We start from the raw sequence: 17,327 nt of genomic DNA, 5'->3' as shown, positions 1-17,327 counted from the left end.
TACCCAGGGGCTCTCTCCTGTGAGCCCCCCCCAGGGGAGTCTCACACAGAGGTCTTGGGATCACAAGCTTCCTGACACTCTCATCATGCAACAGGGGCAGGTCCAGCCTGGTCTGTAAAAGCTGCTCTGGAAATCAGAGAGCACCTAAAGTGACTCCAGTGGGATTTGAACCCACAACCTTGGAATGACTAGTCTAGCTCACACTAATAGCTACAGTTTCAAAGTCCAAGGCTCTGACTATTGCACTGCAGCTCACAGCAACCCTCATCTCTTCACTCTGCTTTGCAGCAGGGTAATTGCTGGGCTAGAATAAAGGGAAAAGCTGAGCCAGAGGAACACACGCTCCCCCTCCCACACTCAGACCCCCCATACCCAGCCCCCTGCCCAGAGCCTCAGCTGTGGCTTAACCCTGGTTCCAGAGAGAAGAGGCCAATGCAAACAGCCCCCTGGCAGCGAGGGAGTCAGCACGTTGGTGGGTGGGGCAGGGAGCTGGGGGCTGATCTTGGCTCTAACTCGCTAGGCGACCTTGGCCTGTTCAGGGAATCTCTCCCTGTCTCCATGGCCCTGTCTGTACAGCAGGGACAGCAACACTCACAGCCCCACAGGAGGGGGCTGGTTTAATGCTTCACCCCACGGCCCAGCAATGAGCCCCCAAACTCCTCCTGTGCTCGGGGAGCCAGATTTGCTGTGTGAATTCTGTGGGGCAGGTGCCGTCAGGCGTGGGCACTGGGATTATTTACCAGTTTCCCCGGCCCTCTGACACTGCTAAGATCAGAGCTGAGGCGGCCGAGTGGTTCAGGTTTTCGATTAGAAAGCCAATAGATTAAGCAGGTTCACAAAATCCACTAGTTCTGTAGCCCCAGAAAAGTAAATGTGAACCTCAGTCCTGCCTGTCCCTTCCCCTCATGCCATGGGGCTGGAACGCCAGAGGAGTGAGGTGTCTTAGTTGGGGGCCACACCAGAGAGGGCTGGGGGCCTTAGGAGGAGTTTCTTTGTGTCTCACTTTTGTGGTCCCTGATTTTTCTGCGGGTCAGTGGCTCCTGACCCAGAAAAGGTTCCCCGCCCCTGCCATAAATAAAGCAAAATTGAAACCTTGTGTGCTGGCCGTAATGTTTTCCCTTTCTTTAAAATGAAGTTTGATTAGCTAACATGAGACAGTTCAAACGCTTAATCTATTTAATTATTTAAATTAAACTTTTCTCCCCAGCTGGAGCCCTAGCAAAATGGCTGGGGTGTGATTATGTCATTAATGGCGAGTGTCCATTAGTAACCAAGAGTCCATGGAAAGGTTTGGGGAGGGCAGGGGCTCAGCAAAGGGGTGGGGAAGTTGGGGTCTTGGGGAAGGGATGGGATAGATCCTGGCTTGCCCTGACATTTAAAAGGTGACCTTGGGGGCATGTGGCCCCCTGAGCAGCCTCTGATGTTCCCTGCATGCCCTGCGTCCCCCAGAACCAGCCCTGAGTGACGGGGATGAGGGGGAGCAGCTCACACATGCCAAGGGGCTGGCCAGGGGCAGGACATGAGCCTGCCAGGCAGCAGTGACATCACAAGGAACTTTTGCAGCACCTCAGCTCATTGGTTGGGAGGCAGTGACCTCACAGAGGGGCCATGACAACTGCCAGGTGGGACAGGCTGCAGGGCTGGGGCATCTCAGAGACCCCCATGGCCTGGCTGCCTGGAATCTCCTTTGTGAGGTTTCCCCTTGAGGGCAGAAGGGATTGAGGGTCCCAGCTGGGAGTGTCTCTGTGGAGATTTCCCCTTTCCCCAGGCTGCAGTGGGAGGGGCTGGCACTGAACTGAAGAGAGAGCTGGGAGAAGCAAGAGGAAGGGCTGAAAACATCCGATGAAGATGGGATTTGAACCCATGCATGCAGAGCACAATGGATTAGCAGTCCATCGCCTTAACCACTCGGCCACCTCATCTGAGCTGTAGGAGTTTGTTACCAATTACCCAAAGCCATCACTGCCAGGAACCTTTGTGCCACTCGCTGGCTGGCCAGGGACACCCAGGGTAGGAAGGTTTTGGCTTTTCACAATGTTCCCTGGGCTGTTGTACAAAGCTCAGTGCTCGTAACAAACCCAAACAACCCTTGACTACATCTACGCTGCAGGCTTCTTACACAAGAACTGTTTTGTGCAAGAGTTCTTGCGCAAAATGTCTTGTGCAAGAGCATGTCCACACTGCCATGTGCTTTTGGGCAAGAATGTCTATGGCAGTGTGCACGCTCTCTTGTGCTGGAAAGCTCTGATGGCCATTTTAGCCAGAGGGATTTCTTGCACAAAAAAACCCTGTTGCCCATTCATACTACCTTTTTGTGCAAGAGGGGAGAGGAATAACTCTTGCCCAAGAAGCCCTTTTCCTTCATTTTGCTGTAAATTTACTTGCGCAAGAACGCGCGTGCAGTGTAGATGTTCCTCAAGTTTATGCACAAGAACGGCCATTCTTGAGCAAGAAGCCTGCAGTGTAGATGTAGCCCCTGGGTGCCCAGAGAGGGGCTGTCTAGTCACAGTCTGGCTCGGCGCGCGCTCTGCAATGGGAAGATGTCCACGGAGCAGGCAGATGGCAGTGGCACACGGCTCTGGTGGGCCCAGCATCCAGAGGAGCGTTTCCGATATGAGTGTTTACTGACAGTGTCCGTCTCTGGTCTGATTTCACAGTGTGGTGAGACACTGGCACCCACAGCAGCATGGATGGGGTGGCTGGCGGGCGGCCGGTAGGAGCAGTGGCAAGTGGCCAACGGAGAGGGTGAGCCTCATTTGCATATCTAATGAGCCACCATTGTTGTGGAAGAGGCTCTTGCGCCAGAAGGTGCAGGGGACAATCAGCGGGCGGAGGGTTATTTCCCCTCCCCCCCGGCTGATGTGGCTAGAACTGAGGGGAAGAAAATCCTCTTCCCTTCTCCTCAGAAGATGGAAATTGCAGTTTGCAGGATTCAGAGTCCTGAGTGCTGCCCCTTACACCATGGGACCTGTGGTGTGACAGTGCAGTGGGCACCTCTGACTCTCAGCTCTCAGGCTGGCCTCTGCGCTCCTGGTTCCCTCCAGCTACTTCATCCCCCAGGACTCCCTGTAAGAAATGTGTCACTTTCACCCCTGGGAGCAGCTCAGCCATGCAAAGGGGCTGCCTGGGGCAGGACATTAGCCCTGGAGGGCAGGGGTGGGTGTGGCAGTGACATCACAAGGGCCTTTTGCAGCCCCTCAGCTTATTGGCTAACGGAGGTTGGGAAGTGATGACCTCACAGAGAGTCCATGACAATGGCCAGGTGGGACAGGCTGCAGGGCAGGGGCCATCTCAGAGCCCCCCCTCCCCCCATGGCTTTGCTGCAGGGAGTCTCCTTGAGAGTTGCCCTTGAGGCCTTTTCGGAGCCTTCTCCTTTCCCACGACTAACTGACCTAGATGACAGACGTCGCTGTGGAGAAGGGAAGAGCCTCCAAGAAGGCCTCTATAAATGCAGCAAGGGAATTAGCTCAAGTGGTAGAGCACTTGCTTAGCATGTGAGAGGCAGTGGGATCGATGCCCACATTCTCCAACTGCAGCTCTGATCTTATCCCTTATTTTCACTGTCAGGGGCTCAGTGGCCCCCTCCCTCTTCCTACCTGCTCTCCCCAAAGAGACAGACCTGGCTCCCCCTTCTTTGCCACCAGCAATTGCCAAGCTGCAAAGCAGAGAGTGGAGATATCAGGCTCTGTGGTGCAATGGAAAGCATGTTGGACTTTTAAGCTGCAACAAAATACAGGACTATGTAGCACTTTAAAGACTAACAAGATGGTTTATTAAATGATGAGCTTTCGTGGGCCAGACCCACTTCCTCAGATCAAATAGTGGAAGAAAATTGTCACAACCATATATATCAACGGATACAATTAAAAAAACCGAACACATATGAAAAGGACAAATCACGTTTCAGAACAGAACGGGGATGCGGGGGGGGGGGGGAGGTAAATGTCTGTGAGCTAATGATATTAGAGGTGATAATTGGGGAAGCTATCTTTGTAATGGGTAAGATAACTAGAGTCTTTGTTAGGACCCCGCCGTAAAGTGTCGAATTTTAGCATGAATAACAGTTCAGAGGATTCCCTTGAAAGTGCAGTTTTAAAAGGCTTTTGAAGCAGGATGCAGGTAATTAAGTCATTGAGATAATGTCCTTTCTGGTTGAAATGCAAGAAACTGGTTTTTTTCTGTATTTTGTTTCAGCTACCCTAGACTAACATGGCTACTTTTCTATCACTATTTTAAGCTGCAGTGATTCATGTGAGCCCAGCTAGACATTCAAAGTTTGTGGGTTCAAGTCCCACGAGTGTCACTTTAGCTGCTTTCTCATTTCCAGGGCGCAGCTTTTACAGAACAGGCAATCCTTAGGGTGAAACTGGGGGGGGGCTTGAGTCCAGACAGTTCCCAGCTGACCCCAGTGAGGATGGAGGGAAGGGCTGGCTCTTGCGGTTGGGGCTGGGAGTTGTTCTGAAAGGCTTCAGGTGCCATTAGATCGTTTTATCCCTCCCTGTCTCCTACCAGTGCTGAGCAACACTCAGGCTATGTCTGCCCTACACTGCTCTTCTGGGAAAAGCTACGCACATTTCAAAACCCAATTTGTGCAGCTTTTCCTTCTGCTTTTTTGGGGGGGGCAGGGAAGAAGCTTTTCTGACATTTGGCCTGTTACACTGGGCAAGTCACACAAGGGAGGCAGCAGGCAGAGCCGGCCCAATACACCAGCCTTCCAGGGCAGGGGAGGCCAAGGCACAAGCAGCTGCCTGGCCTAATGTATCTGGCTTCCCCAGGTTGGCACCCAGGGGCATTATCAGCTGACGTTACCCCCCCTCTGTCACATGAGCGTTGGACTCATCAACAGGCTGGTCAGCAGCAGCTGCAGTTACCTGGGCACCGCAATAAGAGAAGACCCTGTGTTCCTGCCTGGCTTTGAACCAGGGACCTTTTGCATGTTAAGCAAATGTGATAACTACACCACAGAAACACATTTCAAGAGTTGGAACTTGGCTGACTGTTCTGTTTCTGGCTCTTTCTAACACCCTGCTCTGCAGGGGAGAGGATGCTCCTTGTGAACACTCCACCTCTTGTTCTCAGGGAAGCGCCTAATTTCCTCACCAGCCCCTTGAGATTTGTAGCTCAAAGCTGGAGCTGCTGTGGAAGGAGATGAAGCTACAGAAGCTGACGGGGGACAATCAGCGGGCAGAGGGTTATTTTTTCTCCCCCCTGGGCTGTTGTGGCTAGAACTGAGGAGAAGAAAATCCTCTTCCCTTCTCCTCAGAAGATGGAAATTGCAGTTGGTTCTCTCTTTGGTTCTATTAAAGCTGGACCCCAGGACTAGACCTTTTCTTTCTAAAACCCTGGTGAAAACTGAGAGCCAATTGCTCACAGGCTGAGAATGTGAGTTAAGGAAGGGCACCGCCCAGCATAGGGCCTGAACCCATGACCCTGAGATTAAGAGTCTCATGCTCTACCCACTGAGCTAGCCAGGCTGTGTGGGAAAAAGCTTCCTAATACCCCATCTCAGCGTAACAGGAGCCAAGTGTTCTCCACTGCCTGACTCAAGGCTCTTTCTTGACCCTAAAGTGGGGTTCTGGTCTGTGGAGAGGTTTGAACTCGAATCCCATTCCCCACACACCCACTTCTTTCCCCACAAGGAACAGACCGATTTCCATCTCTCCAGGGACAGGAGAAGGGCTTTGGCCTGTTCTCTGCAAAATGCTCAGCCTGTTTCATTTTCTGCAGGAACAAGTGGGATCCATGCGCCCTGTTCCCCAGTGAAAAGTGTGTGTCCTGTTCCCCCCTTTCCACAGACACAGCAGGCCAGGGGGCTATGAGCCTCCAGAGGCCCCTTCCTACTTGGCCTCCCACAAAGCTGGGGTGAAAAGCTGCTAGACCCAGCCCTCCTGGGCCAAGCCATGGCAGAGGTAGCAGGATTCACTCCCATCTTCTCCTGCCTGTGCCCTGGTATCCCCCAGGTGTCCATGTTGTTCACTTACCTCTGGGCTTTGGGCACCTGCCCCCATCAAACCTAGTTTAAAGCCTCCTCACTAGGTTAGCCAGTCTGCACCCAAATACTCTTCCCTCAACCCCAACCCTGCTGAGCAGCCCTTCCTGCAACAGCATCCCATGGGCAAGGAAGCCAAAGGCCCCTGCCCACAGAGCTGTAGCTTTCTGTGCCCAGGGGGCCAGACACCGCCTGGGCTCGCTGGCTGGAGGGAAGTGGGGAACGGCTGCACTTTGGGGGTCAAAAGTGTTGTCTGGAAACATAAAGAGCCATTTTGAAGATACTTCAGAGGCTGGCACCATGGCTTAGCTGGTTAAAGCACCTGCCTCATAAACAGGAGATCCTGGGTTCAAGTCCCAGTGGTGCCTTGTTGTAACCTTTGCTCACATTTACTGATGCCCTTCTGGGACACAGAAGAGGCCTCTCCTGGCCACCCATGGAACTGCTGGTTCAGGAAAAGGCTGATTTGAGAGGGGGATTGGGAAGAAGGAAACCACAAGCCTGGAGCCCCTGCAGAAGCTGCTGGCACTGGCAAGGCAGGGCTCTGACTGCAATTGCTGGGACAGGAGAGCCAGCACCACAAGCCCTTGTGATTCCCACAGGGGGTCAGGGCCTAGAGAGCCTGAGGGTGTAACCTCTGCAGCTCCTGCAGCCATAGAGAGTCAGGGTCTGTGGGCATCAGGTGCTTCTCACCTGTTGTTTCCTTCTTCCAAACACCCCTCCCCAATCAGCCTTTTCCTGAACCAGCAGTTCCATGGGTGGCCAGTAGAGACCTCTTTTGTGTCCCAAAAGGGCATAAGTAAATGTGAGCAAAGGCTACAATAAGTCACCCCTGTTTATGAGGCAGCTGATTTAGCCTGCTAAGCCATGGTGCCCTCCTTCAAAGGGGCTTTGAAACTGTTCTACTTTATGGTGCCAGACACCCCCCTCCCATTCCAAAGTGCAGCCGTTCCCCATTCCCCTCCAGCTCTTACCATGACTCAAGGCCTGCGCAGCCCAAGACATTTGATCTAAAACAGAACTGGATAATTTAATGCAGGGAAGGTCAATCAATGGCATTGAACCAGGATGGACAGGGCAGGTGTCCCTAGCTGGTGTATTCTAGATGCTGAGAATGGGCAACAGGAGGGATCACTTAACAATTGTCTGTCCTGAGGATTCCCACTGGGCAATGGAATTGGCTGCTGTTGTGAGACAGGATCCTGGGCTAGTTGGGCAACTGGCATGGACCAGTCTGGCTGTTCTGATGTTCTCTTTGGTTTCTGTTCTTGTCCCCTCTGGGCAATGGAAAATGGAGCCATGTCCTGAAGGGGACAGAAAGTGGCCTGTGAAAGGCTAGTGTAGTTAATGTGTCCCTGATGGTCTAGTGGTTAGGATTCAGCACTTTCACTGCTGTGGCTGGGGTTCAATTTCCAGTCAGGGAAACCAGCCTCATCTGTATTTATGAAACCTGCCTGGTCTTTGCCCTTTTCCATCACAGGGAGGGCCAGTGGCTGAGGGAAGGGAGGGGCTGGGGTGCCAGAGGCAGGCTCTGGCTGGGAGAAACTCCCAGCAGCCAAGCACATTTCTAAGGCAGCCCCTTCCCTGCGCAGGGGGTACAGGTCACAAGCCTGGGTGAATAAGAGCTTGTGGGGACTGGCCAGGGCTTCAAGCAGGCAGCTCCCATTGGCCACAAACAAGCCTGGAGCAGGGACCAGGCATGAAGCCTTTTCCTCTACAGCTGAGAGACACAAAGGGCCCAGCAGCCCCTTCTCTCAGCTGTGCGTGGGGGCAGGGCGAGCAGGGAATCTGCCTGAGGCTTCTTGCTGCCATGTTGGGTGGCTTCATGGGCTGGATCCAGCCCGCTGGCCTGTATTGCCCAGGCCTGGCTTAGAGGGAACCTTGGCTCTGGCTGCGGGGGAGGGGCGCTGTGGAAAGGCCAGTCTCGCCTTCCTGGGCAGGGCATGACGACATGCGGCAAAACATCCTGGACAAAGAATTACAGGCCACACAGGACTCTTATCACAGCCAAAGTAGCTCAGTGGGGAGAGCGTTAGACTGAAGATCTAAAGGTCCCTGGTTCAATTCCAGGCTTTGGCATGCTCCAATAGGGGCTAATTACTTCAAGTTGATGGTTTTGCTTAGAGCTGTTCTCACAACCTGCACTGCAGGAGAAAAGGGGAGATGAGCTGCATCCTGGGGCTCTTCCTGCTTTCTCTTGGCCCTCGGTCTCTATCCTGCCACAGGGCAAGTACAAGGGCTAAATTTGGGGGGAAGCAGGTGACACCACAAAAAACACTCCCTGTTGGCCGTGCTGGAACATGGCATCACATGAGCATGTTGCTAGCACCCATGTCTCCCCCCCTCAGGGTCACTAGAGATGTGCAGCAGCTCTGTCCTTCCACCCTGGAGTTGTCTGTCTGGGCCATGCACTCACGCACGCTGGCCCCTCCCTTTCTAGGACAGGGCTCCTGTTGTTCCTTCCTTTACTCAGCCTGGGAGTTGGGCTTATCCCCAAGCAGCAGGGGCTGTGTTTACCTGGGGAGCCACAAATAGGAGCAGAACCCCCTGTTCCCACTTTTTGCTTGGCTTTGAACCAGGAGCCTTTTGCACATTAAGCAAACACGATACCCACCACCCCACAGAAACATGCTGGTCAGTTTTTTTCTGTACATAAACTTGGACAAATATTCTGTTACTAATTCTTTGCCCAAGGCAGAGCAAGAGCAGGGAACAAGACCCCCCCCCCAATACTTCTCTAGACCCTTTGCTCCCAACACGGGGGGGGGGGCTGTGTGCCTCGGGAGGAGTGACCCACATCATATCCCCAGCATTTCTGCCCTTCATGGATGGACCTTTGGGGGCAGGCCCAGACGCTCCATCCTCTAACTCAACTCCTATCACACACTGGAGCAGGGCAGCCCCCAGGGGTAGGGCTGAGCCATGGGTTGCTGGGCAAGGGGTAGAGGCTGCAGGAGCTGAGCGTTTCCCTAGAGTCCAGGGACCCATAAGAAGGCACCATGCTCTGTGTCTCTCTCGGAAGGCGCAGAAAGGGATTGACTGGGGACAGGGAGAGTGGCTCAGGGGTTGTGCAGCTTGTTGCCCTGGTTAGGGCGTGGCCAAAACACAGGCCTCGCTGTGAGCAGGATCTGAACCTGCACAGGGAAACTCTACTGGATTTCTAGTCCAACACCTTAACCACTCGGCCACCACAGCTGTGAAGTCAGCAGTGCTCCAGGATCAGGGACAGTGGTAAATAATCCCAGTGCCCAGACCTGACCTCACCCGCACCACAGAATTCACACACAAAAATGGCTCCAGAACAGGGCAAGCTTGGGGGCTCATTGCTGGGCCCTGGGGTGAAGCATTAAACCAGCCCCCTCCTGCGGGGCCTGTGAGTGTTGCTGTCCCTGCTGTACAGACAGGGTCATGGAGACAGGGAGAGGTTCACTGAATGGGCCAAGGTCACCCAGTGAGTTAGAGCCCAGCTCTGCCCCCAGCGTCTTGCCCCACCCACCGACGTGCTGACTCCCTGGTTGCCAGGGGGCTGTTTTCATTAGGCTCTTTTGTTTTCTTTTCTTCTGTGAGACATTGGGACAGTTGGCCAGGGCGTCCCGCAGTTGCCATCTCCCTCTGTGCAGGTGCTGTCCAGAGCCCCGACTAGCAAACGCTGACACTGCTGTTAGGTCCAGACCAGAGGGGAGTGTTTAAGAGTTATTTCGGAAGAAGGGTTTTCTCCCCAAATAACTGCATCTAAACGTTGTTTTTTATTGCATAATAAAGTATTTTGAAACAGCACCCGGACACGATTATGCAAATAGAGCGCGGGATATTTAAATCCCGGTTTCATTTACAATTTTGAATGTCTCCATTTGCATCCCTCTCCTGAAGGAGACTGCAAGTGTCGACATGTCCTGGGTGTTGCAACCTCCCAGCACTCACCTGATGTTCCCTCCCCGCTGCCTGAAGACGTTTGGGAGTCCTCCTGCGTCTCCTGGAGCTGCAGTACATCAGCATTGTCATCCTGAAGCTGCAGCCGCTGCTTCCCAGGTGTCTCCATCCCAGACTCCACAACTATCCCTGGAGACAGGGGCTCCCCACACCCCGGGATTCGGTCCAGTTCCTCACAGTATGCACAGTGCTGCGGAGCTTCCCCAGAGCGGGACCTGCCCTCACGGGCCCTCACATACCCCTCCCGCAATTCGTTGACCTTGGGTCTGACTTGGTCTAGGATGCAGGAGGGGGGAGGTGGCCTTTCTCTGCAAGGCCATCAGCCATTGGGCCATATGTTAGATAATTTCATGGAGGTTAGGTCCATAAAAGGCTATTAGCCAGGGGATAAAATGGTGTCCCTGGCCTCTGTTTGTCAGAGGCTGGAGAGAGATGGCAGGAGACAAATCGCTTGATCATTGTCTTCGGTCCACCCCCTCCGGGACACCTGGTGCTGGCCACTGTCGGCAGACAGGACACTGGGCTAGACGGACCTTTGGTCTGACCCAGTACGGCCGTTTTTATGTTCTTATGTTTATAAATGTCCACATTCCTCCGCCTGGACTGCCGGGCCTGCAGAGACTCCCCCTCGGATCACAGCTCCAAGAGGGTCTTTATCTCTGGTCCAGACACTGACAGTGCCTGGTGTTTCTGCCCCTTGCTTGGTCCTGTGATGTGTCCCTGAAGGGGTCTCTGGGGGCTTGTGCATGTGACATGGCTCTCCAAAAGGAAGAAGTGCTCCATCTTAGGCAAAGGACCCAGAAACAACACTTCACGGCAAAAAACACAAGGACGGCTCTTGGTCCGCATCCCCGGGCCACACAGAGTATCCAGAAGTCACTTCCCCACCTCTCCCTTGGCTGCTCTAGAGCTTAGCCCAAAGTCTGATAAACTCTACTCTCCCACCCAACAACCTCTGGGACTCCTCTCCCGCCCGGCTCCTCACACCATGGAGAGTGCAGGGCAGCCACTACTCCAGTGTCACCACTTCTGGTCTTTGCCTAATAGCCAAGAAGTTCTGCTTTACCCAAACCACACAGGCACCCTCTTGCCTCTGGCTAGCCTCATGGCAGATGTAGGATTTCCTCACTAATTTTCCCAGAAACTTTGCAGGCAGGCATTGGTGGTATAGTGGTGAGCATAGCTACCTTCCAAGCAGTTGACCTGGGTTCCATTCCCAGCCAATGCAGCATAAAGGGGGAGCATCAAAGCTCCTTCCTGAGCTTTTATTTGAACCCCGAAAAAACAGGCACAAATGGGTTCTGCAGCTGAGGGTTGCCTCTCACCGCTCTTCATCCTCTCCGAGAGTGTGCACAGTAATGCGGTTCCTCCCTCACATACCCCTGCGGCAATTCCTTGACTTTGGCTCTGACGTGGTAGGATGCGGGGGTAGGAGGGAGGTGGCCTTTCTTTGCTAGACCATTGGACATTTGGCCAAAAATGTCGGCATTCCTGCGCATGGACTGCAGGGACTCCTCCTAGGACCACAGCTCGAAGAGGGTCGTTATCTGTGGCGCAGACGATGACAGTGCCTGGCATTTGCTGCCCCTTGCTTGATTTGATTCCCAGCCAATGCAAGGTGGGAAGGGAACAGGCAGCCTCCTGGGGGAGATCTTATTTAACCCTGAGCAACAGGCACAAGTGGGTCCCACAGCCAAGGGCTCCCTCTCACGGCTTTTCGTGGGGAGCAGCTCAAACAAAACTAATTTGGCTGTTGTGGAGTCTGCATGGGGCTTGTACCTGTGACCTGGGCATTATTAGCATCAAGCTCTAAACAGCTGAGCCAGCAGGCCCAAAGGTGGCCCCACAACAGAGGGAAGAGAAGAGTTTCCCTGCTATTGGGGAAAGCAGGCCAGGCCAAGGCCCTTTTAGCCCCTGGGTCTGTGCAGGCTGGAGCCTCCTCTTACCAGTTTTCTGGCCTATTTCTTGAAAACCTCACAGTCTTGTGCCTATTTCTCTTTCCCTGTCCATAGCAGGCAGCTAAAGGAGGGAGACAGGGGTAGAACAGTCACCACAGCAAACATATCTGTGGCCAGCACAGGGCTTGAACCCATGACCTTGGCATTACTAGCTTCATGCACTAACCAACTTTACTAGCCAGCAAACCCAAACACAGCTCACAAATAGCCCTTTTAGAAAGGCGTGTCCGGCAGCTGAAGGGACGTCTCTGCAGCTGCCAATGGCTCTTCTCTGACAGGGCCACTAGCGACTCACTGTGACGTGGGCTGGCCAGTCCAGCTGGTTTGACATTTGATCAAGGTGGCTGCTGGCTGGCATGGTGCACTGAGACCCAGGGCAAAGAGGCAGCTGGAATCTCTTCCTATCAGTATCTTACCTCCCAGCTTCTTACCTGTCAGCAGCAGCCACAGCCCCTTTCAGGCCCTGGGTCAGCCCAGCAGTTCCATGGGTGGCCAGGGGAGGCCTCTTCTGTGTCCCAGAAGGACCTGGGAAAATGTGAACAATGGAAGCAACAAGGCACCACTGGGAGTTGAACCCAGGATCTCCTGTTTAGAAGAAGCAAGCTAACCCATGGTGCCCCCCTCATGCTGTTGGGTGAAACTGCTCTGTGGTCCCAGACAACACCTTTGACTCCCAAAGTGCAGCAATTTCCTTCCAGCCCTGGCTGTGTCTGCGGCTGAGCTGCACAAAGGAAGATACAAGATCCCTGCTGGGGTCTTTACCAGATGAACGTGCCTGAGGAAAGAAGCTGGAAGCGCAACAGACACACAAAAGGGGACGAGGGACAGTTTGAGACAGTTTGAGTCGCACACAAGGCTGGTGGCGCAGCTCAGCCAGGGACCTTAGCCACTCACAGAGCTTCACAGCTTCTCCACGCCCCGAACCCCACCAGGCAAACTGCCCCATGGGCCTCGCCTGCACCATGCTCAGGGCCTGGGGTTTTTCTGTCCTTTTGCCAGACCAAATAACTAACCACCCCACTGCTCTGGAGTCTCTGCCTCTCATGGGCCTTCTCATCCTCAGGTCCACTTTGTCTCCAGACAGACCCTGCTCTGCCACAGGCTGTCACTCCTGGGCCTTCTAGAGCAAAATGTGCCTCTTCATTCTGAATACCTGGGCTTTTAGCACTCAGATCTGCATCATACACCAGCATTTGCTAGGGTAGGGTCTGAACAACTTCTGCAGAGAGGGAGAGAGCAACTGTGGAGCATCCATACTAATTGTTTCAGAGAGCAGGGGAATGTAAACTCTTTGCCAGTGAGAGAAACTCTCACCCCAGATGGGACTTGAACCCACAATCCCTGGCTTAGGAGGCCAGTGCCTTATCCATTAGGCCACTGGGGCAGACAAAAAAAGCTGCCAGGGAAAGAAATTCACCCTTCTAAATGTCCCTTCTTCAACTTTTAGCTCCTAATGAAGCCCCTTTGAAGAAGCCAGATACACAGGAAGGGCTGATCACACCCCTCTGAAAATCAGCTTTCCATGGGTATCTGTAGCTGGCTCAGAGTCATGGGCCTTGACGTCTCGTCTCCCTCCCGAAACCAGGGAAGTGTCTCCCACCGCTGCAGCCTCCTGAGGCTCTATGGCCCTGTCTGTACAGCAGGGACAGCAACACTCACAGCCCCACAGGAGGGCCCCTGGTCTAGCAATGTGGCCCCCTGAGCAGCCTCTGATGTTCCCTGCTTCAGCCCCAGAACCAGCCCTGAGTGAGGGGGGCAGGGAGAGCAGCTCACACATGCCAAGGGGCTGGCCAGGGGTAGGACATGAGCCTGAAAGGCAGCAGTGACATCACAAGGAACTTTTACAGCACCTCAGCTTATTGGCTGGGAGGCAGTGACCTCACAGAGCAACCTTGGCAACAGCCAGGCAGGACAGGGGCAATTTCAGAGACCCCCATGGCCTGGCTGCCTGGAATCTCCTTTGTCAGGTTTTCCCTTGAACTCTATGATTATTCTCTTCACTTTCCTATTGTTTGTCTGTGTGATCGCTGTCTGGATTGTAGCTGTTTCTGTCTGCTGTATAATTAATTTTGCTGGGGGAAAATCAACAAAGGTGGTTAGGTAAATCATAATAGTATGTTAGCTTTGGTTAGTAAAATCATATTAAAATAATTGGTTAAGTAGGACTCAATTTTCACTCTATAAACTGGGGTCCAAGGAGACCAGGGAGAAGAAGGAAAAGGGGAAATGAGAAGAGGAAGAAGGAGGGAAAGGGAAAGGAAGGAAGAAGACCAAGGGTACGTCTAGACTACCACGTTTTGTTGACGGAAGTTTTGTTGACAGATACTGTCGACAAAACTTCCGTCGACAAAGAGCGTCCAGACACATTGAGTTCTATCAACAAAGCAAGCTGCTTTGTCGACAGAACTCCGTAGTCTGGACGCAACGTTACAGGCAATAACACCTTCTGTCGACAGAGTTCTGTCGACAGAAGGTGTTATGCCTCGTAAAATGAGGTATACCAGCGTCGACAAAACTGCTGAGTTCTGTCGACGTTATGTCGACAGAACTCAACGTTAGTGTAGACGCTGGTATAGTTTTGTCGACAAAAGTCCACTTTCGTCGACAAAACTAGGTAGTCTAGACACACCCCAAGAAGGAGGAGGGAGACCTGGAAGCAGAACTCCCCTCTAAGCCAGCCTCAGACCAGAACAGCCAGGAATCCTCTGCATGACCGGTGAAATGGTTTGCTGACTGAATTCTGTGGGTCAGGTGACGTCAGGCCTGGGCACTGAGATTATTTATGAGTTTCCCTGGCCTGCTGTTACTTAGAGCTGTGATGGCCAAGTGGTTGATGGGTTGACTTTAAGATCCCCTAGTGTTTTCCTGTGCAGGTTCAAATCCTGGTCACAGCAAGGCCTGTATTTTGGCCACACCCCTTCCTAGGGGAACATGGTACCCAGACCCTGAGAAGAACATGCCTGTCCCATCAGAAAGGACACCTGCAGAAGGCAACAGAGGCTACAAAAGCAGGAGAGAACATGGATTGCGGGGTCCTGCCTAACAATAGTCAACCAGTCTGGCTTTCAGCAGAGCCACCTCCCCATGGATGCAGCCAGGGGACCAAGCAGCTCCAGTGGCTCCTCCCTCTCCCCAAAAGCCGGCCTTGGTTGGGGAGAAAGATGCTGGGCCCAGCGGCCTCCCTTCACCTGGAAGAAGCAGAAGTGATGGAGACAGGCCCAGGGGTGTGTGGGCTGCAAAAGCCTCTTATTTCCTTCTCAACTCCTAACAGTGCAAACTTCGGGGAGTGTAGCTCAGTGATAGACTACAAATTATATGAGCGTTACTTCAAATCCAACTGACCATTCAATGGAAAAACTTATCTCTCCAATTCCATTACATTCTAGGTTTCTATTTTTTGGATTCTATCAATGAATACGAACCCTTACTGCTGTCCTGTGCCAATGCCCATAAACCAGGCAAACCCATCCCTCAGCTGGAGCCAGCTCAAACCCGCTGTGTGTCTGGTTTCTGTTTCCATCCATTCAACAAGGGTGGGATTTGGAAGCCCAATGGCAGGTCCCTGGTCTCCATAGGCTGTGCTGTGCAGAAGAACAAGAACCACACCCAGCTGGGGAGGATCGGCCTAGTGTATATTGCAATTGGTGGAGGAGGTGCCCAAAGCTACCGGAGATGAGCAGGAGCCTGTTACAAACACACACTAAACACCGTTATCAGACTGCCTGGTGCACATTCCTACCTTCCCTTGTGCACACAACATACATGGGGCTCTAATTACTGGCCACCTGCCTTTCACACAAATCACTGATCCTTGTGACTTTCAGGTACGTTCATACGGCAGCTGTTTAAACATAATGTGCTTCTATTGCATGATCAGCACCAGAATCTCCGGCTATGGCTACACTACAAATTTTCTTAGCAAAAAAGGTGCTACCGAGGGTCTCATTTGCATGAGTCATTATCTTATTTGCATATTTTCTGGCAAACTGATTTTGCACTGGGGTTGTTGTGCAAAAACAAGCAGTATGGAAGTTTTCTTTTTGTGCAAAACCCCCTTTTTCTGCAAGATCAGGATACCTCTTTTGGGGGGCATAAGAATCTTGTGAAAAATGGGGGCTTTGTGCAAAAAAAATGTTCTCACGGCTTGTTTTTGCACAACAATCCCATTGGCAGAAAATATGCAAATGAGATCGTGACTCATGCAATTGAGTTCCTCATTAACATATTTTTTTAAGGAGAAAACTTCTAGTGTAGATGTAGCCTCTGTGAGTTACCAGCAGTGGGGCTGTTAGTGTCGGCATCTAACTAATTGCACCATTAGGCCACGTCTTCACTCAGGTGGAGATTGCTGCTGCAATCCATCTTCCAGAGCTTGATTTAGCAAGTCTAGCTAAGTCTCACTAAATCAAACCCCTAGGGCACCTCCTAAGGCCGGGCCTGCAGCCAGGGGGAGGGAGAAGAATCTCTCCTTTCAGCTGGAGTTGAATCAGCAACTTAAGGGCACTTGCCGAGCACCCGCTACAGGCCTCTGCTCTGCCAGCTGAGCTATGGAAGGTGCCTGGGGCAGGCTGCTTTGCCCTCCCATGAGTGCCAGGGCAAGAGCCCCGGAAGGGGCCGGCCTCCCAGGGGAGGGGCAGAGGAACCCAGCAGCACAGGGGTGTCACAGGCGCTTCACCCGCAGAAGGACCCTTGAGCGATCCAGGCAGAAACGCCGCGTCTCGCTCCCTGCAGCTCCCCTTGCTGCCCTGGCAGGCGCTGCCCCTTCTCCCACTGGCCTGGGCCTGGCCTCCCTCCCCCGCCCGGCACCACAGAAAGCCTCTTGGCGTGAGCCTGGGCAAGCCAGAGGCCTCAGGCCGGTCCCCTCTGAGGGGCTTGTGCCTCGGCCTCCTCTGCCCTTGGTGCCGGCTCTCCCGGCTGTCCCCTGAGCGCTGCGGCCAAAGGAGGCAGCAAGGCAGGAGAGGGGGGAAGGAACAAGTCCCGCTGAGGCCGACAGCTCGGGCTCAAGCCTCCAGCCCCAGCACAAAACCTTCAGCCTGGCTGGGGAAGGGGAGACACAGGGCAGGGCTTGTACAGAAGGAGAGGAGGGAGATACAAAGGCATCGGGGCGGGCTGGGGGGGTGGGAAGGGCAGAGGTGACTGGTGGTGGCACTTGGGGGCACCAACTCCTCTGCCCCCAGCAGAATTTCTCAAGTTTATAACCAGGGTGTCCCAAATGCCCCGTCTCAGTGGGTGCCTCTCCCTGCGCCCCTCCCTCTGCAGGCTCCAGTCCCCCCGGGGGGAGGAGCTGCCCCCTCCAGCAGCCTGAGGGGAATTTCTTCCATGATTTTTTTTAAGTGTAGATATCTGCAAACACTGATCTGTTAGGGACTGGCAACAGTTTATTTCCATATTTGCATATTTGTTATTTGCATATTGTATATGCAGATATGTAAATATAATGTTATTGGTCT

The 17,327-nt window shown here is 53.2% G+C and overlaps 7 non-coding genes across 7 annotated transcripts; 3 read left to right on the top strand and 4 right to left on the bottom strand.

The window, feature by feature from the left end:
• Positions 1-1,840: 1,840 nt before the first annotated feature.
• Positions 1,841-1,922, bottom strand: TRNAS-GCU (transfer RNA serine (anticodon GCU)). The gene has a single exon. It is a non-coding gene; the product is annotated as a tRNA-Ser (tRNA).
• Positions 1,923-5,401: 3,479 nt separating this feature from the next.
• On the bottom strand, positions 5,402-5,474 carry TRNAK-CUU (transfer RNA lysine (anticodon CUU)). The gene has a single exon. It is a non-coding gene; the product is annotated as a tRNA-Lys (tRNA).
• Positions 5,475-6,283: 809 nt separating this feature from the next.
• Positions 6,284-6,357, top strand: TRNAM-CAU (transfer RNA methionine (anticodon CAU)). The gene has a single exon. It is a non-coding gene; the product is annotated as a tRNA-Met (tRNA).
• A 1,638-nt stretch (positions 6,358-7,995) lies between these two features.
• On the top strand, positions 7,996-8,068 carry TRNAF-GAA (transfer RNA phenylalanine (anticodon GAA)). Its single transcript has one exon. It is a non-coding gene; the product is annotated as a tRNA-Phe (tRNA).
• Positions 8,069-9,102: 1,034 nt separating this feature from the next.
• TRNAS-AGA (transfer RNA serine (anticodon AGA)) lies at positions 9,103-9,184 on the bottom strand. The gene has a single exon. It is a non-coding gene; the product is annotated as a tRNA-Ser (tRNA).
• Positions 9,185-11,075: 1,891 nt separating this feature from the next.
• On the top strand, positions 11,076-11,147 carry TRNAG-UCC (transfer RNA glycine (anticodon UCC)). The gene has a single exon. It is a non-coding gene; the product is annotated as a tRNA-Gly (tRNA).
• A 2,041-nt stretch (positions 11,148-13,188) lies between these two features.
• On the bottom strand, positions 13,189-13,261 carry TRNAR-CCU (transfer RNA arginine (anticodon CCU)). The gene has a single exon. It is a non-coding gene; the product is annotated as a tRNA-Arg (tRNA).
• Positions 13,262-17,327: the final 4,066 nt, after the last annotated feature.

The sequence above is a fragment of the Pelodiscus sinensis genome, chromosome 31 (assembly GCF_049634645.1).
Source record: "Pelodiscus sinensis isolate JC-2024 chromosome 31, ASM4963464v1, whole genome shotgun sequence".
NCBI lineage: Eukaryota > Metazoa > Chordata > Testudines > Trionychidae > Pelodiscus > Pelodiscus sinensis.
The sequence above is the reverse complement of the archived record's forward strand: the minus strand, read 5'-3'. Positions and strand labels throughout refer to the sequence as shown.